At 42.3% G+C, this 26,670-nt stretch overlaps 1 long non-coding RNA gene across 1 annotated transcript in view; it reads right to left on the bottom strand.

The window, feature by feature from the left end:
• The window catches only part of LOC126191318 (uncharacterized), a 64,836-nt gene that overhangs the window by 21,484 nt on the left and 16,682 nt on the right, over positions 1-26,670 (bottom strand). Inside the window, exon 2 of the long non-coding RNA XR_007538338.1 lies at positions 16,154-16,249. This is a non-coding gene — a long non-coding RNA (uncharacterized LOC126191318). The remainder of the gene's footprint in view (positions 1-16,153; positions 16,250-26,670) is intronic.

Raw genomic sequence — 26,670 nt, 5'->3', positions numbered from 1 at the left:
TGTACTGCTGCCTTTGACTCTTCCGGACAAGCTTGCACCATTCTCACTAGCTTCTGAGGGATTCTGAAGTCACGCATTGCATTGTATAGGCTATTCCTGTGGATGCTGTCATATGCACATTGAAAAGGTTGTAGATATCTTTATCATATTCCCAGTGTTTTTCAAACAACTGTGTTAGTGTGAAAATGTGATCTATGTCGATCGGTTTGGTCGAAAGCCAGCTTGGTACTCCTGTATGTTGTTCTCTATGAATAGTTGCCATTTTCTGAGGATGATGATGGACAGCACCTTATATGTTACATTCAACAAGTGATTTCTCTGTAGTTACCACATTCCATTTTGCTTCCCTTATTGTATATTGGGCATATTATAGCCAATTTCCGTTCTTCTGGCAGTGCCTCCTTCTCCCATGTCAACTGGATCAGTTTATATATCTCTGAGTGTAAGGTCTCGCCTCCCTCCTTGATTAATTCTGATATTATTCTGACCTCCCCCGAAGCTTTGTTGTTTCTGAGTTCTTTGATTGCGATCTTCACGTCTTCTTCACTAACTTCCCATTCTTCTTCATCTTTCCTTTCCTCTGTAGTGTTTACAGGTTATATCTCATCTTAGTCTGGGCGATTCAACAGTTCTGACAAGTATTCTTTCCATCCCCCTATCCTCTTATGAAAAAAGTTGTGCTGTGGAATCCACACTTCCGATTTTTTATGTATGGCATTGGAAGAATTGCCTTGAGTTCTTGTTTTGGCTCTCTGCCTCAACTTGTTCTAGCAAACTGGTTAGATATATTCTCTTCTCTGCTCTTGGGATTTGCTTTGTCTCCCATCTGATGTTGATAAAATGTTCCCTTTTCTGCTCATTCTGCCTGTCAGCTAGCCACTTCTCCCTCGTCTTCCTTCTCTTTTCTGTAGCCTTCTGGCACGTCTTGTTGAACCATTTCCTCTTCTTCATTATCTTCTTTCTTCCCAATATATCCTTTGATACACTTATTACTGTGGACTTTATTTCTTTCCACCTTTCCTCCACGTTCTCTCTTGGTTGCAGGGTCTCTAGGACCTCAAAACGGTTTTTTATTTCTATAGCATATTGTTCTTTAACGGCACCTTCTCGTAGTTTCTCAACATTCAAAGCAGGTCCTAGTGTCCCCTTCGTCTTATTCATGTAGGTGAAGATGAGTATAAGCCTGCACACAATGAGGAAGTGGTCTGACGCACAGTCAACTCCTCTGTACGACCTGACGTCCATGTCTCTATGGCTATAGTGCTGGTCCACCAAGATGTGACCTATCTGGTTGGTGGTTCTTCCACCTGGTGAACACCATGTTCCCTTATGTATTCTCTTGTGTCTGAAGTAAATCTAACTTACTCTCAGGGTGTTTGAGATAGCTAAGTTGATCATCCTCTGACGATTCTCATTGGTCTCATCATGCAAACTGCGCCTTCCTATAGTTGGTATGTACAATTCTTCTTTTCCTGCTTTTGCGTTAAAATCTCCCAGCACTATCCTGATAGTTCTAGTTGGTCATAGGACTCTTCCTTTTCCTCATCTGTTTCATTCTCAGTTGGGGCATGAACATTGATGAATGTGATGTCTGACACTTGGTTTCCAAGTACTGTGAAGGATATTCGCTTGTTAGCAGCTGGCCGGCTGGAGTGGCCGAGCGGTTCTAGGCACTACAGTCTGGAACCGCGCGACCGCTATGGTCGCAGGTTCGAATCCTGCTTCAGGCATGGATGTGTGTGATGTCCTTAGGTTAGTTAGGTTTAAGTAGTTCTAAGTCCTAGGGGACTGATGACCTCAGCAGTTAAGTCCCATAGTGCTCAGAGCCATTTGAACCATTTTTTTTGTTAACAGCTTTGAATTCCTTCACCAAATTTGCTGCTTTCTTGTGTATTACAAAACCAGTGCCGAATTCGTGTTTATCTACACATGCGCCATAGAATAGTGTGTATCCATCCTCTTTGTGAGTGTGACTTAGTCTCTTGTAACGCCACCAGGTCCAGTTTATATCGGTTAATTTCTGAGACCATAGTCTGGATGGTCCCTGGTCTATACAGACTCTGAACATTCCAAGATCCAAACTTAAAATTCCTAAATTCTATGCCATTTGTCCTTTGCAGTTTTCGTATTCCATTGTATCCATCCATGTCCGAGGCAAGTTTGTATTTCGTAACAAAGAGTTTTTTACAGGATTGGGTTGTTAGCCCAATGCCCAACCCTCCTCCTTTATCCGGCAGTGGCTGTTGCAAGGCAACTGACCCCAGGCGGAGTTATGCAGACTCTTACATATTCAGAATTTGTGGACATTTGCAGTGGGTTGGAAGACAGAATATATGGCAGAACAGAACAAGTCCACTGAACCATAGGGGAAAAATGTTAAGTTATTATATGAATAGCCACCTTACCCCCCCATGAACCATGGACCTTGTCGTTGGTGGGGAGGCTTGCGTGCCTCAGCGATACAGATAGCCGTACCGTAGGTACAACCACAACGGAGGGGTATCTGTTGAGAGGTCAGACAAACGTGTGGTTCCTGAAGAGGGGCAGCAGCCTTTTCAGTAGTTGCAAGGGCAACTGTCTGGATGATTGACTGATCTGGCCTTGTAACAATAACCAAAACGGCCTTGCTGTGCTGGTACTGCGAACGGCTGAAAGCAAGGGGAAACTACGGCCGTAATTTTTCCCGAGGGCATGCAGCTTTACTGTATGATTAAATGATGATGGCGTCCTCTTGGGTAAAATATTCCGGAGGTAAAATAGTCCCCCATTCGGATCTCCGGGCAGGGACTACTCAGGAGGACGTCGTTATCAGGAGAAAGAAAACTGGCGCTCTACGGATCGGAGCGTGGAATGTCAGATCACTTAATCGGGCAGGTAGGTTAGAAAATTTAAAACGGGAAATGGATAGGTTAAAGTTAGATATAGTGGGAATTAGTGAAGTTCGGTGGCAGGAGGAACAAGACTTCTGGTCAGGCGAATACAGGGTTATAAATACAAAGTCAAATAGGGGTAATGCAGGAGTAGGTTTAATAATGAATAGGAAAATAGGAATGCGGGTAAGCTACTACAAACAGCATAGTGAACGCATTATTGTGGCCAAGGTAGATACGAAGCCCACACCTACTACAGTAGTACAAGTTTATATGCCAACTAGCTCTGCAGATGACGAAGAAATTGAAGAAATGTATGATGAAATAAAAGAAATTATTCAGATAGTGAATGGAGATGAAAATTTAATAGTCATGGGTGACTGGAATTCGAGTGTAGGAAAAGGGAGAGAAGGAAACGTAGTAGGTGAATATGGATTGGGGCTAAGAAATGAAAGAGGAAGCCGCCTGGTAGAATTTTGCACAGAGCACAACTTAATCATAGCTAACACTTGGTTTAAGAATCACGATAGAAGGTTGTATACATGGAAGAACCCTGGAGATACTAAAAGGTATCAGATAGATTATATAATGGTAAGACAGAGATTTAGGAACCAGGTTTTAAATCGTAAGACATTTCCAGGAGCAGATGTGAACTCTGACCACAATCTATTGGTTATGACCTGTAGATTAAAACTGAAGAAACTGCAAAAAGGTGGGAATTTAAGGAGATGGGACCTGGATAAACTGAAAGAACCAGAGGTTGTACAGAGTTTCAGGGAGAGCATAAGGGAACAATTGACAGGAATGGGGGAAATAAATACAGTAGAAGAAGAATGGGTAGCTTTGAGGGATGAAGTAGTGAAGGCAGCAGAGGATCAAGTAGGTAAAAAGACGAGGGCTAGTAGAAATCCTTGGGTAACAGAAGAAATATTGAACTTAATTGATGAAAGGAGAAAATATAAAAATGCAGTAAATGAAGCAGGCAAAAAGGAATACAAACGTCTCAAAAATGAGATCGACAGGAGGTGCAAAATGGCTAAGCAGGGATGGCTAGACGACAAATGTAAGGATGTAGAGGCTTATCTCACTAGAGGTAAGATAGATACTGCCTACAGGAAAATTAAAGAGACCTTTGGAGATAAGAGAACCACTTGCATGAACATCAAGAGCTCAGATGGAAACCCAGTTCAAAGCAAAGAAGGGAGAGCAGAAAGGTGGAAGGAGTATATAGAGGGTCTATACAAGGGTGATGTACTTGGGACAATATTATGGAAATGGAAGAGGATGTAGATGAAGATGAAATTGGAGATACGATACTGCGTGAAGAGTTTGACAGAGCACTGAAAGACCTGAGTCGAAACAAGGCCCCCGGAGTAGACAACATTCCATTGGAACTACTGACGGCCTTGGGAGAGCCAGTTCTGACAAAACTCTACCATCTGGTGAGCAAGATGTATGAAACAGGCGAAATACCCTCAGACTTCAGGAAGAATGTAATAATTCCAATCCCAAAGAAAGCGGGTGTTGACAGATGTGAAAATTACCGAACAATCAGTTTAATAAGCCACAGCTGCAAAATACTAACACAAATTCTTTACAGACGAATGGAAAAACTAGTAGAAGCCGACCTCGGGGAAGATCAGTTTGGATTCCGTAGAAAAATGGGAACACGTGAGGCAATACTGACCTTACGACTTATCTTAGAAGAAAGATTAAGGAAAGGCAAACCTACGTTTCTAGCATTTGTAGACTTGGAGAAAGCTTTTGACAATGTTGACTGGAATACTCTCTTTCAAATTCTAAAGGTGGCAGGGATAAAATACAGGGAGCGAAAGGCTATTTTCAATTTGTACAGAAACCAGATGGCAGTTATAAGAGTCGAGGGACATAAGAGAGAAGCAGTGGTTGGGAAGGGAGTAAGACAGGGTTGTAGCCTCTCCCCGATGTTATTCAATCTGTATATTGAGCAAGCAGTAAAGGAAACAAAAGAAAAATTCGGAGTAGGTATTAAAATCCATGGAGAGGAAATAAAAACTTTGAGGTTCGCCGATGACATTGTAATTCTGTCAGAGACAGCAAAGGACTTGGAAGAGCAGTTGAACGGAATGGATGGTGTCTTGAAAGGAGGATATAAGATTAACATCAACAAAAGCAAAACGAGGATAATGGAATGTAGTTGGATTAAGTCGGGTGATGCTGAGGGAATTGGATTAGGAAATGAGACACTTAAAGTAGTAAAGGAGTTTTGCTATTTGGGGAGCAAAATAACTGATGATGGTCGAAGTAGAGAGGATATAAAATGTAGACTGGCAATGGGAAGGAAAGCGTTTCTGAAGAAGAGAAATTTGTTAACATCGAGTATAGATTTAAGTGTCAGGAAGTCATTTCTGAAAGTATTTGTATGGAGTGTAGCCATGTATGGAAGTGAAACATGGACGGTAAATAGTTTGGACAAGAAGAGAATAGAAGCTTTCGAAATGTGGTGCTACAGAAGAATGCTGAAGATTAGATGGGTACATCACATAACTAATGAGGAGGTATTGAATAGGATTGGGGAGAAGAGAAGTTTGTGGCACAACTTGACCAGAAGAAGGGATCGGTTGGTAGGACATGTTCTGAGGCATCAAGGGATCACCAATTTAGTATTGGAGGGCAGCGTGGAGGGTAAAAATCGTAGGGGGAGACCAAGAGATGAATACACTAAGCAGATTCAGAAGGATGTAGGTTGCAGTAGGTACTGGGAGATGAAGAAACTTGCACAGGATAGAGTAGCATGGAGAGCTGCATCAAACCAGTCTCAGGACTGAAGACCACAACAACAACAACAGCCACCTTAGTGACTGTGGCTCTACTACCATATACAGTAGCAGCAAGTAATTCAAAAGCGCATCAAAGTACGAGATTATCACTGTATGAGATTAATTATGGATGAAGGGTGTACCGGTGAAGAGGAAAGTCAACTGTTCCTTTTATTACTGTGGGATTGAAGGGCATATGGCGCCAGGATAAAAAAGCAAATACAAAAGCCCTAAAGCAGCAAGGAGGAGTGTAAAAGGAAAAGGTCAAGCTGCCCAAGTGCCATGTCTGGCAATGGGTAAGTTGACTGATCTCTATTTTCTGAAAGGAAAAACAAAGAAATTCATTATGTGATACCAAGTGTTTATCAACTAACAGAAACGACCTCTCTTGTCAACGTAAAGTTACATCTACCTATGTGTATTGCATATGGGATGAGTCCACCCATTTAGGGGTGTTCCAAAAGTCCTGCCTCAGTTACTAGTGGCTCCCTTGTAAAGGGACAGATCTGTTGAAATGAGCAATTACCTCTACAATTACTCTAGCTTATTCAGGTGCACTAAGGTCATGGGGTGGCCTAATGAGCTAACTCAGAATTTCCTCTTCCTTTATGACATGGTCCACTGGTGGACAGCAGATGGTAGCCCCACTTTGGGCCACCAAATAATGGGAAACGGAAAGTGGGTGAGCAAGAGACTTCATCATGGTGATGGTCTTAGGTCTGTCCAGCGGGTATGGGAGAACAGGAGACCTTAAGATATGTCCTTTGGATAGATACATACTGCACGTCCAGGAATTGGATGTGATAAGTCCAATCACTGATGGGCATTAACATTATATTTTAATGCACAGGCAGAGAAAAATGAAATACAATTATTAAATGACACTTTCAAAAAATTTCAACTGTTGGTTCAGGAAGAATTGGTGTTAAATGACACTCAGTGTGAATATCATCTAATATGGTCCATCTTTGAATGCCTCCAGGTGCAGCTTCACTAGGCAGCAGAACTAATGCAGCAGAAAAGAGGGTAGATAGACACAGTGGAGTGAATTTTGAAGGCAGTCTTTGGTATGGCTGGTACTGAAGATCTAGGAAAAGTAAACTCTGTTCTGCACCAGGCACAGACCAATATAGAGGATAATCAAGGGATCACTGAATTCCACACCACAAAGCTAGCATGCCTTGAGAGACATAGTAAATAATACTTGGCACTTTTGTACTCTGTTCAACATGCTAATGTCTCACATTCTGGAAACAGTCAGGGCAAACCAGGACTTGGGAGTAATAAAGAACTGTCTGGATGTCACTGACCACCAGTTGACCATCACAAGGCTTCTTAAGACTCTCGCAGATATCGTCACGAATGAGCACACTAAGGTTACTGTATTGCAAGATGCATTCAGCCATACTACTCATGGACACCTGACCCTAGTGCATTTATCCCCCGAGACAGTTGTTTGAAGGATTACAGACACCTTTGGAATTGCTGGCAATGCTAGACAATGGTTCCTTACCTGTGTACCACAATATAGTCAATGTAGACATCACCCAGTATGGAACCCAGTTGCAAATTCAGGTGAAAATATCCCTGAAGTGCAGAGATTGTTGGTTTGAGTGCTATGTCACCCCTTCAATCCAGTAGTATGAGGAGCTCTGAAGAAGTTCATTCAATCAATCATACATTTTGTACCAATTGTAACACCTGACAGGACATCCCACACATTGCTGTCTGCTTCGGGAATGTCACTGTAGCATGATGAGTGAATCACAGTATGCCATACAAAGCTGATGCATAAGGTCCCAGGATCATGCGAGCTCAGCCTGTTCCACATGCAGAACCCCTTGTATGAATGTCCTCAGGAAAGAATTACAAGGGAAATGAATACCTGCAAAGGATAGGTTCACAATGGTTCTCTTTGGTGGCAGACCTGGTAAATTTTCATCTGCACGTGCTGTGACTGAGTATGGTTAAGCAACACACAATAATCAGAGCTACAAGGCCAAGGCTTAATAATCAATGGCACCCACTGTGACAAATCTGGTCCCATTTTCCAGCTACTTACTGCCAATACTGGAAACACATCTTTACATGCTATCTATTCACTACTCAATTTTCTCTTTGAAATTCTTCCTAGAGAGAACCTGGTCTACTCAAACACTATCCCGGACTCAACCTGTTTTGCCTCCCTGGAGTAAATGCTAGCCACCCAGAATGGTGGGATTTCAATGAGCAATTAGTTGGGCATATAACACAGCATCATAATGAACGTCAGCACAAACTCATTACTGAGGAACCTCCACATCAGCCACACTCTTGTAATTAAACTTTTAATAGGTCTGTTGCTATCTAAAGCATAGGGTTGCACAGATCCTGCCCCTAGAAACCATCCACCTGCAGACTTCTACTAATAGTGTCACAACCTGTGAGGAAGAGGCTTAGCTGTTGATAAGTTATGAAATGATTCATATAAGTATGTGAGCCAAAGACTAATTGAATGTGTAAAATGCTGTAGTGAACTAGACATCAGGTGCCAATGACAAACCACACAACTTCTAATTTGGTTGGGCTTCCTTGTGCTCCACCCCTACAGAAAAGATACTGTGAGAACTGGAAACTCTGGGGCCAGAACAGCAGGTGGAAAAAACAGTGTACTATAATATGCTGGTGCAGCATTATGCTGTGGCACCTGCCAGTAAGTGACAAGTGAGTTACCAAAGCAAGGAGAGCTTAGGCAAATGGCGTACATGATTTTGTGTTAGTTATACCACAACAAACCCACGTTTGCACAAAGAAATATTGATCATCTGGTCATGCTGGTCACCAAATTGGCAAGTAACTAGGTTAGCTTCTGCTGTAGTGTGGGCTTCCATCATGAGGCTGCCACTGCTCAGCTGTCTTCCTGATTGGACCACCTGCCAGGGGTCCAGTCTCAGTGTCAACAGGCAGACTATCAAATTGAGGACCTCTAGCAATCAAGGCAATCTGTCAGCACTAGACAGTGCCAGCCACCCTCAGGTCAAGGGTTCATTCTCAGATGCTTCCATCACCTCATACTGGGCTGAGCACCAGCCAGCCTCACCTATGACCAAGGTCAGCCAGGCCTTTTTCCCTTCCAGCAGAGCCAGCACCAGAAGCAAATGTTGTATGTTCTCCTTGCTGCCACAGTGAACTAGATGTTGCAGTGGCTGGCTGCATCACCCTCACTCATGCAAAGGAGTTTTTTGAATACAGCACCCACCAACCAATGCCCACCTGACCTTACCATGAGTTACCAGCATATATTGTTCACTCAACCTGACCCACCAAGCTCCACCAGAGAACACCCAGACCTGTTACAAAGAAGAAAGGGGGAGTGGCTACAGATGTGAAAGGTGGATTTAACTCTCAGGCCCTTCATGTTAATGAATATTATGTTAAACAGTTCTTTGAATGCTGTGTCACAATACTGGATCAGGAAACACACAATCGTATGGTAGTGGCACCAAGAAAATGTTAAGTTACCAATAGGATATAACCAGCAGTAGCCTTTTCCAAGTAGCAGTTTTCTTTGTATTTTACATAATTTAGTTGAACTGGTACAAGCATGGACTGTTCTAAGTAATACAGTAATAGTTTACTGTCAATACAAATTATTGATTAAGTTTCCATAATTTGCTTCTCTTTTGTGCATGTATAACTTCACTCATGTTGAATAAAGTAATGAGTAAATGAAAAGAATGGAATGGTCTAGCTCACTATGAACTTTTGCACAGACAAGATAGTGGTTTATAAGGCCACCGCAATTCTCCCTACATAATTTTGGATGTCATTTACAGTTGTAGAATATGTGCACTTTAAATTTCTAATTATAATTAACAGTTCTTCCTGATTACCTGGAAGAATAAAGAGAAATAAGGTTTTTGTCTGAGCTCTCTGGTAAGATCTGGTTTTATTATTACATGTTGTAAGTCTACTTACTTCCAGTTCATTTGTATTTGAAAAACATAACCTGAAGGCGATTGATTTGTAATTTTTACGCCTTTATGCTGTAAATGCACACTGACATTCTGTGGGCTCCTATCATCTGTCTGATGTTTTACTATTTTTTCACACAGCTTTCACACTGTAGTTGTCATTTGGCATTTCATTTGCATAACTGATAACTTTGTTAAGTATTGTTTTGGGATACTGAGATGAAATCCAACATCCATTTTATGAATGTTTGATATCTCATTGAGTCTTCATTTTTCTCGAAGACAAATTTCTCTCATGTCTCTTCTCATGTGTATGCTTCATTCCTTGGTTTCCTCCTTAGTCACTGTTTGAAATTATGTGTTCTGATAATTGAAATCCCCACTTCTCTTTTATTTTTATTTTATTTTATTTATCTCTTGTTCCGACCGAGCGAGGTGGCGCAGTGGTTAGCACACTGGACTCGCATTCGGGAGGACGACGGTTCAATCCCGTCTCCGGCCATCCTGATTTAGGTTTTCCGTGATTTCCCTAAATCGCTTCAGGCAAATGCCGGGATGGTTCCTTTGAAAGGGCACGGCCGATTTCCTTCCCCATCCTTCCCTCACCCGAGCTTGCGCTCCGTCTCTAATGACCTCGTTGTCGACGGGACGTTAAACACTAATATCCTCCTCCTCTTGTTCCGGTGATCCATGTTGTGACAGTATCACAGGATATGGAACGTGTCAATTTTACAAGCTTTTGGCCAAAATTTATGGTAATACATAAAACAAAACAAAAACAGTAAACAGTAACTTAGGTCCCACTACAAAGAAAATACATTTTAGATATAGATAGAGATTACAAAACAAAAAACAGTGAACAGTAACTTAGGTCCCACTACAAAAATACGTTTTAGAGAGAGATAAAGATTACAAAATAATAAGTGTTACAAAGAAATAAATATTGCAAAATATATGTTTACAATAAAAATATTCGGTATTACAAATACAAATTTGGGCATATATTTGCAATTTACAATACAAGAGATGTTAAACACTGTAGTTCAGGAACTCTTCTAATGTATAAAATGATCCTTGCAATAGGAACTGCCTTAAGGTTTTTTTAAACAGGAGATCATCATCTATCAAACACTTAATTCTTGAAGGGAGGGCATTAAAAATCTTACAGCCACTGAAATGGACTCCTTTCTGCACCATACTTAGATTTGGCTGTTCATAGTGGATATCATGTTTCCTTCTAGTATTGTGACTGTGATATGCACTATTCAGCTTAAAGATGGATTTTTCTTTCCTTATGAAGCACATCAATGAGAATATATATTGCGCAGTGGAGGTAAGTATTTCAAGCTTCTTAAAAAGATTCCTGCATGTGGCTCTAGGATGGACTCCACACATGATCCTTATGGCTCTTTTTTGTACACACAGTACTTTTTTAGCCAGTGGCTGATTTCCCCAAAATATAATTCCAAATGCCATAATTGCATGAAAGTAACCATAATACGCTGACTTCATGGTTTCCATATTCCTATAAGAAAAAACAATGCGCAATGCATATGTTGCTGAACTTAGTTCTTTGTTCTTTGTGGTGGCTAACTTTGGAGTATAAAACAATGATTTACTGATTACAAAAGAGGATTGAGATGATCATTTAAACATCTGCTCAAAGTTACAGTCAAGAGGCAATACGGGGTAAAAGCTGTGTTTGCAATAACTTAAATTCCGAGGTGGAAACAAAAATGAGGGAAGCTTGACTCTCACCTATAGGTAATCAGTGCATGGCTTATGTACACATGTGATAGCACAGAGGTTTTGACCTATCATTTTTACTCTTTCAAGTACATTCTCTCTCTCTCTCTCTCTCTCTCTCTCTCTCTCACACACACACACACACACACACACACACACACAAAACAAACAAAAAATATACATAGACAAGCAAACTCAACCGCCTGTGTCCACAGTGCCTGTTTATAATTGATTAATCAGACTGGCCTGAATGTGGAAAAAAGGAAAGTAATGCAGCAGCTGGGAGGGGGTAACATGTACAGGATAAGAAGGGACTGTGGAGGTCGTGGCAGAAAGGAAAGGAGGAAACCAGTGATTGCTTGAATAAATAACAAAGCAAAATGAGAGAGACAGTCAAAAGATAAGGATATGGGAGGGAGGGGCAAATTCAGGGGACAAGTGAGTACAAGGTATGGACAAATGAAGTGTAGTGTGGGAAATGACATGAAAGTAAAAGGTGAAGATAAGGGTAATGGAGTGGGCAGAAGAATAGCATAAGTTTCAGCCAAGGATGATTGTAAGAACAGAGGATGCGCAAGATGGACAGTTCCTACCTGTGTAACACAGAAAAGCTGCAGGAGGGAGGGGAGACTCCAAATAGCATGGGTACTGCAGTAGCTTTCAAAGTTATTGACGTGCGGCATGTTTTGTAGCTAACGATTGAATCTGTGGTTGGTCACATTTTACAGTGGCCATTATATGGATAAACAAGTGATGGAACTAGTAAGCTGCTATTATCACATAGAACATTGCACAGAAACCGTTTTCACATGTATTGTTGCATTTAATAGGATATGAAGTGATTGTGACAGGTGACCATGAGAGGTAGTGGATGAGTGTCAGTGACAAGTCTTGCATTGACATGTGAAATAATCAAGTCTACTGCCGGATGTTTGTGTCACTCTGGCACAATATTTCGGCCATGTAACTCGTTGCCTACTTCAGGTGCTACCTGAGACTGCCTTATTGGAGGATCTTGTCCAGTATATATGCCCAGAGGGCGCTGGGTGCTCTGTTTGCCGTCCACGCCCGCCCGGCGCTGCTTGTAAGGTGTTGTCTCTTCCCCGGTGCTCCCTCAGATGTCCGCACCTGACTTGGTCGCCATCTGTGGCAGATCTCTGAGGCCCGTCCTGTGTCGGGCGCTCCGTTCGTGGTCCGCGCCCACCTTGTGCTGCTCCTGAGGTTTTGGCCCTTCCCTGGTGCTCCCACAGATTTCTGCGCCCAGCTCGTCCATCATCTGCGATCATGGCGGCTGTCAGAAGCCCGTCCCGTGTCGGGAGTTGCGTTCGCGGTCCGCACCCGCCTGGCGCTGCTCCTGCGGTGTCACAACTTCTTGAGGAGTTTCTTGGTTCCTTTCGTTGGGCCCTGATAAGCTCCAGAGCCAGACTCCATGCCGAGCAGAGCTGGTAACCACTGTCTTGGTTTATTAGGTTGTCTGTGACCTCGATCTCGATGGCCTCCTTTATGACACTGTCCCAAAATGTTGGCGTCTGTGTCACAATTTTGGTGTTGTTGTAGTCCATTGAGTGACCGAGCTCCAGACAGTGCTCCGCTATGGCAGATTTGGTTGCGTGTCCAAGTCTGGTGTGCCTCTGATGTTCTTCGCACCTGACATCCACCATCCTGGTTGTCTGACCAATCTATGAAAATCAACAGCATGTCAACAGGCCAAGTTTGAGCGCCTCAACAAGAAGGTACAACAGGACAGGGACACACTCACAGTGGTCAACCTGAGCGACAAGCAGCTTGATATGGCCACCTCAAAAGCACTCAGCAAGGGCTTCAATTTTACAGTGACTCCCAGAAGTGTACCTGTTGCAGCCTTCATCAGTTTGGTTGAGCAAGTCGTGAACACGCTACCTTCCATCGTGTCTGAAGAGATCCACAGGGAGACCTGCAGGGCACTCATCAGGACAAAGTCCCCCAAATCTAACATCTTGAGCGAGGAGATGGTGGCACTCAGGTAGTTACGGGAGGATGACAGCGTTGTAGTTCTGCCATCTGATAAGGGTAACTCCACAGTCATCTTAAACAAGTTGGAGTATGATAGGAAGGTGCAATAACTTCTGGAAAAGACTGATTACAAACCACTATATAGCGACCCCACTGACAAGGTGGATAAAAAGACCCAAAAGTTGCTGAAGGAGACAGGTCTACCTGAACAGGTCATCAAGAAGCTTCATCCCAAAGCACCTGTACCACCCAGACTCTATGGACTCCCCAAGGTCCACAAGGAGGGGGTCCCTCTTCAACCTAATGTCAGTAACATCGGCACAGCGACATACCTCACTGCACAGTACCTGAAGAAGATACTGGCACCATATGTGGGCAAATGTGCACACTACATTCGGAACTTGGAGGACTTCCTACAACGGCTAAGGCATCTACACACCGTGGACTCTGACATCATGGTCAGTTTCGATGCGGTGTCGCTCTTCACATGAGTGCCACTCACTGATTCACTCAATATCATTGGAGAGAAGTTTGATGGTGCCCTGCTCAACCTGTTCAAGCATCTACTGACCTCAACATATTTCCTTTATGGGGGTCAATTTTATGAGCAAACAGGAGGAGTGGCAATGGGCAGCCCTTTATCACCAGTGGTAGCCAACCTTTTCATGGAAAGGTACGAAGAGGAGGCACTTGCATCAGCCACTTACCCACCCAAGTGCTTTCTTAGGTATGTCGATGACACACTTGTCATTTGGCCCCATGGCACGGAGAACCTATATGACTTTTGGAACATCTAAATTCACGCCACCCAAGTATAAAATTTACTATGGAGCTACAGAAGGATGGACAGCTCCCATTCTTGGATGTCCTGGTCAAGAGGAAGGCAGATCGCACTCTGAGGTACAGTGTGTATCGTAAGCCCACCCACACAGACTTACACCTTCAAGCCAGAAGCTGCCACCACCCAGCACAAAAGAATGGAGTCTTGAAAACATTAGTTCACAGGGCTCGGGCTCTGTCGGATGCAGAAAGTCTGGCCACAGAGATAGAACATCTACGGCTGGTGTTCAGCAGAAATGGATACTCCTCCACAGGCATCCAAAGGGCACTTCGAGCTACCAGCCAACCACCGGGTACAGAAGAGGAGCCAGAGGAGGTGAAGAAGGTGGCATACCTGCCATATGCTGGACCTATTTCTGCAAAGATCAGCAGAATTCTTTCAAAATATGATATAAAGAGTATCTTCTGTCCACCCTCCAAAATTGGGACAATGCTAGGGAGTGTGAAGGACGACCTGGGGCTATGTAAACCACGCATTTACAACATACCGTACCAGTGCAGAAAGTCATACATTGGCCAGACAACCAGGACGGTGGACGTCAGGTGCAAAGAACACCAGAGGCACACCAGAATCAGACAGGCCACCAAATCTGCCATAGCGGAGCACTGTCTGGAGCTCGGTCACTCAATGGCCCACAACAACACCAAAATTGTGACACAGACGCCAAGATTTTGGAACAGTGTCATAAAGGAGGCCACTGAGATCAAGGTCACAGACAACCTAATAAACCGAGGCAGCGGTTACCAGCTCAGCTTGGCGTGGAATCCGGTTCTGGAACTTATCAGGGCCCAACGAAAGGAACCAAGAAACTCCTCAAGAAGTAGTGACACCGCAGGAGCTGTGCCAGGTGCGCGTGGACCGCGAACGCAACTCCCGACATGGGACAGGCTCTGACAGCCACCACGACCGCAGATGATGGACAAGCCAGGCGCGGACGACTGTTGGAGCACCAGGGAAGTGCCAACGCCTCAGGTCCAGCGTCAGCTGGGCGCGGACCGTGAACGGAGAGCCCAACGCGGGACAGGCCTCAGAGATCTGCCATGACCACAGATGACGATCGAATCGGGTGCGGACGTCCGAGGGAACACCAGAAAGAGACAACACTTTACAAGCAGCACCAGGCGGGTGCGGACCATGAACGGAGCGCCCGATGCAAGGTGGGCCTCAGACAGCTGCCACAACTACAGATGGTAGATGAGGCGGGCGCAGACATCCGTTGGAGCACCAGGGAAGTGCCAACACCTGAGGAGCAACGCCAAGTGGGCGCGGACCGTGAACAGAATGCCAAATGCGGGTCCAGCCCCAGACAGCTGCCACGACCACAGATGGTGGATGAGCGGTGCGCGATTGTCCGTGGGAGCACCACGGAAGGCCCAAAACCTCAGGAGCAGCACCAGGCGGGCGCGGACCACGAACAGAGCACCTGACACAGGACAGGCCTCGGAGAGCTGCCACAGATGGTGACCAAGACAAGCGTGGACGTCCAAGGGAGCATTGGGTAAGAGACAGCACCTTACAAGCAGCCCCGGGCGGGCACAGACGGCAAACAGAGCACCCAATGCCCTCTGGGCATAAATACTGGACAAGATCCTCCAATACGGCAGTCTCAGGTAGCACCTGAAGAAGACAATGAGTTACGTGGCCTAAATATTGTGCCAGAGCAACACAAACAAGTGGCAGTAGACCCAATTATTCCACATGTCAAGATCTCACTGGGAAAGCCTGAAGAGTTACAAGTCTTGCATTGGTTCACCCATAGGGATTATAGGGATTCACCCCTTGAACTTTGGTAGTAAAAACAAATTTTACGTAGGGGTTGAACATGGTACTGCGTAGGATATTCAATTTTTTGATTTATTTATTCCTTCTTTAAATAGGCATTTACTATCACACCTTTACTCCACAGACAGTTTCTAATTTCTCAAGCTGATCAATATTATCAGTTGCACTCACCGCTTTAGTTTCCAAGATCAGTGTCAATACAATCAACAATCTGAGGTGTCCTGCGATTGGTTGATGCATTCACTTATTCACCATGTTCAGCAGATCCTATAAGAAGGAAAACCTTAAGGAGTGTAGAACAAGTCAAAGTACACATTAATAAAAGAAAATTTATATTTAAAACGTCTGTCTTTGGATTGTGTTAACAGATACAATGTACCACTTTGGTTATTTGTGTGGACACCACCCAAATGTAACCTAGTAAATTATAAGAAAAGTTGCTACTTAGGGAAAAATGCTGCTTCCCTAATTACTTTAAATAGCTGTTGTTTACCTACTATTGATATGTCAATATGTACTTGTTCAGAGTGATATTTTAAACAAAATAGATACCTATACCAGAATCAACAGAAGTCTGTCTGTGGCACCAGTACTGGTTTACTGGTTGTCATGTAGTTGCTAACTGCAATGCAGCTAGTAGGAATTTCCAGTTCTTAAAATGTAGATAATCAATTCATTTGTTTGTGAAGAGGTCAGAATTCACAATTTCTTGCTTTATCTTGTTAGTGGCTTGTTAAATACGTTGGCCGCAGAGAATGCATAATTCAACCATCGCTAGACAAGGTGACAAAGCCTGCATCAAAATTATTTTTGTGTCTTGAATTGTGATTGTACCAATAATCTGTGTAAGATGCACTGTTCTCTGTCTTACATTCTTACTGCTCATTTACACTGAATAAATATTTTATTTACTTCAGCTGCATTTTCCCAGAAGATAAAGTCAGAAGACAACAGCTGGCACAAATATACAAAGTCCTGTTATGTCATCACGGTGAGAGGCACTTCTATGTGAACCAATCTGCTGAACTGAACCTCTTGATTAGTTTATGTTTGAGTTGGTTCCATTTTAGCTTGTTTTTCAGTTTGACTCCACGGAATTTGACACAGTGTTCCATTTGGTGGAAGGTCATTAACAGATCTTTACTGCTTATTTGTAATTACTTCATAAACATATTTGTAAAATTTTATAGTTTTATGTTAACTTTGAACCACCTGTAGAGTTGTTTGGTATTATTGATCTTTGTCTCATAATGTTGAGTCTGGGCCTTTGATTAGTATGCTAGTGTCATCAGCAAATATTACAGTTTTTGAACTACTATTTAAAATGATTGGAAGACCATTTGTGTAGGTTAAGAATAAGAGTGGGTCCACTACCTATCCTTGTGGAAATGTACTAGGGGTGTCTGTAAAATAAGGTTCTCAATTTTTTTTCACAGTGTAAAACATGTTTATTTCATAAATGCATACATTTTTTCTACATAGTCGCCACTGAGGTCAATACATTTTTGCTTGCGGTGTATGAGCTATTGAATGCCTGAGTCAAAAAAATCAGCCACCAAGCCGCGCAGATACCTCAACCGCTTCTTCCAGCTCTTCTCTGTCGCTGAAATGCATTCCACCCAGGTTTTTCTTCATGTCAGGGAAGAGATGGTAGTCACTTGGAGCTAAGTCCGGGCTGTAGGGTGGGTGTTTGACAACACCCCATCCAAATTTTGTGATGAGCTCGTTGGTGGCTTTAGCGGTGTGTGGTTGCGCATTATCCTGATGCAAACGCACCCCCTTGGACAGCATACCCCTCCCCTCGTTTTGAATTACACGGTGCAATTTTGCAGTGTCTCACAGTACCTGGCAGTGTTGATTGTTGTACTGGTGGGCAAGAACTTGCACAACAATACCCCCTTCCTATCCCAAAACAATGTTGCCATCACTTTGATGACACTTTGCGTTTGTTTGAATTTTTGCGATCTCGGCGACTCTGGGTGCTTCCATTGTTTGGACTGTTCTTTGATTTTGGGTGTATGGTAGTGCACCCAAGTCTCATCTCCAGTGACGATGGAGTTGAGGTATTCCTCACCATGAGTTCCGTGATATGGAAGCTGCTTCAAAGTGTTGACGTTTGTGGTCTTCGGTCAACATTCTTGGCACCCACCTTGCGCAAACCTTAGCATACCCTACATGGTCCATCAAAATCTTGTCAATAGAGGTTTTGCTGACACCAGGGATCATTTCGGAGAGCTCACGAACAGTCACTCTTCGGTCTGAGAGCACCGCTGCCTCCAGTTTTGTGATTGTTTCGTCAGAAACAATGGCCGTCCGGAACGCTCCTCATCATGGACATCAGTACGCCCGTTCTTGAACTCTCTGCACCATTTGTGCACATATTGTATGCTCATACACTTGTCTCCATAGATTTCACATAGCTAGGAATGAATTTCTGCTGGCGCAATGATTTTTGCAGACAAGAAATGGATCACTGAGCGCAGCTCACACCTGGCCGGTTAAGTGAGGGGAGATCCATCACGTACGGCTGCCAAGCCGAGACTGAGCCTCACAGGCAGCTTGCTAGGGAGGGGTTTGGAGTGGGGGAACCAAGGAGCACTACAGAATCGTGGGATCCACCATAACAGCACTTTTCAGGACTGTAGTGCCAAGGGAACTTTATTTTACAGACAAGCCTCGTACATGCTATGTTTCATAATCTGAAGTTTGTTTCACACCCGAGACAAAGCCTGTTGTGACGTTTGGCTTTCTGTTATGAAGGGAAAATCCACCCACGCAAGAGGGATAACATTAATTATAAGGAGTGTTCAAAAAGAAACAGGCCAGAGGCATAATTACAGAAACGAGTACCTGTATGTTAGAAGTATTGACCCTGGCTGTTGAGACACTTGTCCCACTGTGACACACAGCAGTGAATAGCCCTCTCATAAAATTCCCACATAACGTGTATCCACAGGACATGTGGCCTGTAATTGAAGAAGTGTCATGATGATCTCTCCATTGGCAAAAGATTCCGGAATAGTCCTCCATTCGGATCTCCGGGAGGGGACTGCCAAGGGGAAGGTTACCATGAGAAAAAGATTGAATAATCAACGAAAGGATAACGTTCTACGAGTCGGGGCGTGGAATGTCAGAAGCTTGAACCTGGTAGGGAAACTAGAAAATCTGAAAAGGGAAATGCAAAGGCTCAATCTAGATATAGTAGGGGTCAGTGAAGTGAAGTGGAAGGAAGACAAGGATTTCTGGTCAGATGAGTATTGGGTAATATCAACAGCAGCAGAAAATGGTATAACAGGTGTAGAATTCGTTATGAATAGGAAGGTAGGGCAGAGGGTGTGTTACTGTGAACAGTTCAGTGACCGGGTTGTTCTAATCAGAATCGACAGCAGACCAACACCGACAACGATAGTTCAGGTATACATGCCGACGTCGCAAGCTGAAGATGAACAGATAGAGAAAGTGTATGAGGATATTGAAAGGGTAATGCAGTATGTAAAGGGGGACGAAAATCTAATAGTCATGGGCGACTGGAATGCAGTTGTAGGGGAAGGAGTAGAAGAAAAGGTTACAGGAGAATATGGGCTTGGGACAAGGAATGAAAGAGGAGAAAGACTAATTGAGTTCTGTAAGAAGTTTCAGCTAGTAATAGCGAATACCCTGTTCAAGAATCACAAGAGGAGGAGGTATACTTGGAAAAGGCCGGGAGATATGGGAAGATTTCAATTCGATTACATCATGGTCAGACAGAGATTCTGAAATCAGATACTGGATTGTAAGGCGTACCCAGGAGCAGATATAGACTCAGATCACAATATAGTAGTGATGAAGAGTAGGCTGAAGTTCAAGACATTAGTCAGGAAGAATTAATACCCAAAGAAGTGGTATACGGAAGTACTAAGGAATGATGAGATACGTTTGAAGTTATCTAACGCTATAGATACAGCAATAAGGAATAGCGCAGTAGGCAGTACAGTTGAAGAGGAATGGACATCTCTAAAAAGGGCCATCACAGAAGTTGGGAAGGAAAACATAGGTACAAAGAAGGTAGCTGCGAAGAAACCATGGGTAACTGAAGAAATACTTCAGTTGATTGATGAAAGGAGGAAGTACAAACATGTTCCGGGAAAATCAGGAACACAGAAATACAAGTCACTGAGGAATGAAATAAATAGGAAGTGCAGGGAAGCTAAGACGAAATGGCTGCAGGAAAAATGTGAAGACACCGAAAAAGATATGATTGTCGGAAGGACAGACTCAGCATACAGGAATACATTGAAAGCCTCTATGAGGGTGAAGATTGGTCTGATGTGATAGAAGAAGAAACAGGAGTCGATTTAGAAGAGATAGGGGATCCAGTATTAGAATCGGAATTTAAAAGAGCTTTGGAGGACTTACGGTGAAATAAGGCAGAAGGGATAGATAACATTCCATCAGAATTTCTAAAATCATTGGGGGAAGTGGCAACAAAACGATTATTCACGTTGGTGTGTAGAATATATGAGTCTGGCGATATACCATCTGACTTTCGGAAAAGCATCATCCACACAATTCCGAAGATGGCAAGAGCTGACAAGTGCGAGAATTATCGCACAATCAGCTTAACAGCTCATGCATCGAAGCTGCTTACAAGACTAATATACAGAAGAATGGAAAAGAAAATTGAGAATGCGCTAGGTGACGATCAGTTTGGCTTTAGGAAAAGTAAAGGGACGAGAGAGGCAATTCTGACGTTACAACTAATAATGCAAGCAAGGCTAAAGAAAAATCAAGACACTTTCATAGGATTTGTCGACCTGGAAAAAGCGTTCGACAATATAAAATGATGCAAGCTGTTCGAGATTCTGAAAAATGTAGGGGTAAGCTATAGGGAGAGACTGGTCATATACAATATGTACAACAACCAAGAGGGAATAATAAGAGTGGACGATCAAGAACGAAGTGCTCGTATTAAGAAGGGTGTAAGACAAGGCTGTAGCCTTTCGCCCCTACTCTTCAATCTGTACATCGAGGAAGCAATGATGGAAATAAAAGAAATGTTCAGGAGTGGAATTAAAATACAAGGTGAAAGGCTATCAATGATACGATTCACTGATGACATTGCTATCCTGAGTGAAAGTGAAGAAGAATTAAATGATCTGCTGAATGGAATGAACAGTCTAATGAGTACACAGTATGGTTTGAGAGTAAATCGGAGAAAGACGAAGGTAATGAGATGTAGTAGAAATGAGAACAGCGAGAAACTTAACATCAGGATTGATGGTCACGAAGTCAATGAAGTTAAGGAATTCTGCTACCTAGGCAGTAAAATAACGAATGACGGATGGAGCAAGGAGGACATCAAAAGCAGACTCGCTATGGCAAAAAAGGCATTTCTGGCCAAGAGAAGTCTACTAATATTAAATACCGGCCTTAATTTGAGGAAGAAATTTCTGAGGATGTACGTCTGGAGTACAGCATTGTATGGTAGTGAAACATGGACTATGGGAAAACTGGAACAGAAGAGAATTGAAGCATTTGAGATGTGGTGCTATAGACGAATGTTGAAAATTGGGTGGACTGATAAGGTAAGGAATGAGGAGGTTCTACGCAGAATCGGAGAGGAAAGGAATATGTGGAAAACAGTGATAAGGAGAAGGGACAGGATGATAGGACATCTTCTAAGACATGAGGGAATGACTTCCATGGTACTAGAGGGAGCTGTAGAGGGCAAAACCTGTAGAGGAAGGCAGAGATTGGAATATGTCAAGCAAATAATTGAGGACGTAGGTTGCAAGTGCTACTATGAGATGAAGAGGTTAGCACAGGAAAGGAATTCGTGGCGGGCCGCATCAAACCAGTCGGTAGACTGATGACAAAAAATTCCCAGGGCTGTGATGTTAACCAGTTCCACACATACAGCTGGACATCATCGTCCGAGGTGGATCGTTTACCCCTCAGAGCCAGGGACCAAAAATGACATAATCACAGGGAGAGAGATCCTGACTGTATGGAGGGTGGCAGAGAACCTCCAATTTGAATTTCTGCAGGAGTGCCACAACTGTGTTGGCCATATGAGGCTTTGCATTGTCATAGAGCACAATGACCCCACAGGTGAGACTGCCTGGTAGTTTTGATTTAATCGTTTGGCGAAGGATAGTCAAGGTTTGTGATTAACACTGGCCATTCCCTGTTGTCCTGCACTGCAGGAAGTGAGTCAGAAGAGGGGCCATGTTAGGCAAAGAAGAACGTCAGCATAACGATTCACCTCAGACGACAATGTCCAGCTGTATGTGTGAAACTGTTTAACATTGCAGCACTGTGAATTTTATGAGACAGCCATTCACTGCCTTGTGTCACAGTGAGACAAGTGTCTCGACAGCCAAGGTCAATACTTCTAACATACAGGTACTGGTTTCTGTAATTATGCCTCCAGCTCATTTGTTTTTGAACACCCCTTATACACTTAAGTTTGCCAAGTAGAATTTTGTGATCCATACAATCAAAGGCTTGAGCAAGGTCATGTAAAATATCAAGTGGGTAATTTTACAGCTTGTTAGCTGGCATAAGCATGAATAGCAATAAGCTGTATAGTGGTAGCCTTAGCTTTTTTGTTAACAGAGTGTACAGATTAAATTTCTATGATTTACTTCTTTTTTCTGGACATACCTTGACTTCTTCTACTTGCATGAAAATTCTTCTTAATGGGATCCAAAAGATGTGATGAATGGATGAATGACTGACTGAATGAATGAATGAATAGTTTTTGTTGTTTATCTCATTGAGGACTACATTTGTGGGACCATACATACTGTTTCTGCAAGGAGTCATTTATAAAAGTTAAACTGAAAGGCTTCAACTTACAATAAATAAGTCAGTATTTTATTATAGACTACTTTCACAATACTTTTTGTGTAGATTGGAAGAATAGAAAGTGTATATAATTTATGTATTAAAAGTGAGTGAAGTCCCAGACCCTTCAGGATGATGAATATTGAGCTGTACAACTCTTTTAATGCTGTGCCACCATATTGGATAAGGAAACAGACATGCTTAAAGTATTTACAGTTTACAGAGCACCAGGAGAAATATCTTGTTGTTGTTGTGGTCTTCAGTCCAGAGACTGGTTTGATGCAGCTCTCCATGCTACTCTATCCTGTGCAAGCTTCTTTATCTCCGAATAACTACTACAACCTACATCCTTATGAATCTGCTTAGTGTATTCATCTCTTGGTCTCACTCTGATTTTTACTCTCCACGTTTCCTTCCAGTACTAAATGGTGATTACTTGATGCCTCAGAATGTGTCCTACTAACCGATCCCTTCTTCTAGTCAAGTTGTGCCACAAATTCCTGTTCTCCCCAATTCTATTCAGCACCTCCTCATTAACTACGGGATCTACCCATTTATTCCTCTGCATTCTTCTGTAGCACATCTCGAAAGTTTCTATTCTCTTCTTGTCTGCACCGTTTATCACCCATATTTCACTTTCATACATAGCTACACTCCATGCAAATACTTTCAGAAAAGACTTCCTAACACTTAAATCTATACACAATGCAAATACTTTCAGAAAAGACTTCCTAACACTTAAATCTATACACAATGTTAACAGATTTCTCTTCTTCAGAAACTCTTTCCATGCCATCGCCAGTCTACATTTTATATCCTCTTTACTTTGACCATTTTGCTCGCCAAATAACAAAACTCATTTACTACTTTAAATGTTCCATTTCCTAATCTAATTCCTTCAGCATCCCCTGATTTAATTTGATTACATTCCATTATCCTCATTTTGCTTTTGTTGATGTTCATCTTATATCCTCCTTTCAATACACTGTCAATTCCGTTCAACCGCTCTTCCAGGTCCTTTGCTGTCTCTAACAGAAGTACAATGTTGTCGGCAAATTTCAAAGTTTGTATTTCTTCTCCATGGATTTTACTTCCTACTCCAAATTTTTATTTTGTTTCCTTTACTGCTTGCTCAATATACAGACTGAATAACATCAGGGGTAGGCTACAACCCTGTCTCACTCCCTTCCCAACCACTGCTTCCCTTTCATGCTCCTTGACACTTATAACTGTCATCTGGTTTCTGTACCAACTGTAAATAGCCTTTTGCTCCCTGTAGTTTACACCTGCCACCTTTAGAATTTGAAAGAAAGTATTCCAGTCGACATTGTCAAAAGCTTTCTCCAAGTCTACAAATGCCACAAATGTAGGTTTCTTTCTTTAACCTATATTCTAATATAAGTCATAGGGTCAATATTGCCTCACATGTTACAACATTTCTACAGAATCCAAAATGATCTTCCCTGAGGTCAGCCTCTACCAGTTCTTCCATTTGTCTGTAAAGAATTCACGTCAGTATTTTGCAACCATGACTTATTGAACTGACAGTTCAGTAATTTTTACACCTGTCAACACCTGCTTTCTTTGGGAGTGGAATTATTATATTTTTCCTGTAAGTCTGAAGGTATTTGGACTATCTCATACATCTTGCTCATCGGATGGCAGAATTTTGTCAGGGCTGGCTCTCCCAAGGCTACTGTAGATCTAATGGAATATTACCTATTCCTAGGTTTTTTCGAATTAGGTCTTTCTGTGCTCTGTCAAATTCATCACGCAGTATCATATCTTCCATTTCATCTTCATCTACATCCTCTTCCATATCCATGATATTGCCCTTGTATAGACCATCTTGTATAGAAATACCTTATGCTTTATAAAGCAGTTAGAGACAGTTTCAATAAGGTTATACACACCTGACTGAATAATCACTGTTGTGGAGATTTTAATATTAATTTTTGGTCAGGTATCCCTAATCAAAGCACCTAGAATTGTTGGTGTCCAAAACAGAGCATTTTATTGAGTTCTACCCAAATCAGAGGACAGTCTACAATCAAGAATTAACATCATACCAATAGTGTAAATATTAGAAAATAGAAAATACTATAGATAACTGAAAAGCAAAACACAATGAAAGATATGTGGGATGTATTAAATAAAAATTGGAATGCTAACAACACTGAGTCTCCAGCAAAAATGTGTGGAGGAGATAATGCACGGTGATCATTAAATTTGATAATTGCTTCCTTACTTTTGCAACAAACATTCCATCCACTAATAAGCAACCAAATGCAAATGCATTAGATTTACTTCTGTGGAAAATATGGCCTCTAAAAAAGATTACAAAAGTCATCAGGTCACTAATATGTAGTAATTCTGCTTGCTATGATGTTGAATCTGGCAGCATTTTAAAATCTTGTGCTGTCTTGATAGGATTACCTTTAACTATCTCTGAAACAAGTCAGTGTCACAGGGTATATTTTGTGACAAACTTAAATATAATATTGTAACACCCATCTATAAAACTGGGGACAAGCAAACCACCTCTTTGAGAAAATAGTCTATGTTGGAATACTGAGTCATTTATCTGGGGATACAGCATCTGTTTGAGAACATTTTTCCACACAAATGTCTTATCATTTGGTGACTGACTCCCTCCCTGCCCCCTTTTCCCTTATGCACTTTCTTCCAAATCAGTTTTCACTACTATTTGTGATACACACTGTGCACAAATCTTGTACTTGGGCACCCTAGGTGCCCCACTGAACTTGTCACCCCAAGAAGTGTTGTGTAACAGAGTGTTTTATCAAATACCCTGGTCTACTATTGATATCTGTTCCGGGTAAAGGTGACCATGATAGCAGATATTTGTTAAATGGTGTATAAGAAAGGAGCAGATGTGCAACATGGTCTTTGTTTGTGCACAGGATGTGTGCTCTGTATCAACAAAGGCAGCAGTGAGGAGTTGTGTCATGCACAGTGTTTATTGCCATACAAGGCTATATGTATGTTTTGGCACTCTGTGTTGGCCTTGTAGTGGATGGCTTGGAGTAATGGGGCCGCCAGCAGTGTCAATAGGGACCCAAAACAAATGTACCACTTTTATGTTAAATAGAACTTTGCTGCATGGCCTAAGAGTCAGATGTTATACATCAATAGGTGTTAATGTCTGACATTTGCTTAAACTACTTGTAGTTCTAATTATTGGGATGTGTCTTTTGAGACTTGTAGGCTTTAAATACAGAGAGGTGCACATGAGAGTTTGAAGACATATATGTCTACTTGTGTCTGTAGATGTGCGGATGGATGTGTGTGTTTGTGTGCGAGTGTATACCTGTCCTTTTTTCCCCCTAAGGTAAGTCTTTCCGCTCCCAGGATTGGAATGACTCCTTACCCTCTACCTTAAAACCCACATTCTTTCATCTTTCCCTCTCCTTCCCATAAAACATGGATAAAAAGAAAAGAATGAGAGAGAAAAGAAAAGTAAAAAATAATAATATGATACATTACAACTGTCATCAGCAATATTTATAACTGGTAACTGGCAGATCCAACATACTGAAAATGTACTGAGTGCAGACAGCAGTTGAAGTACACCACTAAGAAAAAACTACTACCTTTTCACTGTGTGTGGCAACTGATCTGCGAAACAAAGCATAAATGTTTCAAGAATATTGATGAGATATTAAGAAGAACTAATTCGCTGTCCCCTTGCCAACTAATTATCAACAGTAGATTTTCTAGAGCTGAAAGCTTAAGTTTGTCAGACTAGATTACAGAGGTGTTTGCGAGAAAGATAACAGATGTGACTGCAGCCAGTGAACAACACTATTTCATGTAATCATAGCCAACACCATTATGGA

Source organism: Schistocerca cancellata, chromosome 6 (assembly GCF_023864275.1).
Source record: "Schistocerca cancellata isolate TAMUIC-IGC-003103 chromosome 6, iqSchCanc2.1, whole genome shotgun sequence".
NCBI lineage: Eukaryota > Metazoa > Arthropoda > Insecta > Orthoptera > Acrididae > Schistocerca > Schistocerca cancellata.
The sequence above is the reverse complement of the archived record's forward strand: the minus strand, read 5'-3'. Positions and strand labels throughout refer to the sequence as shown.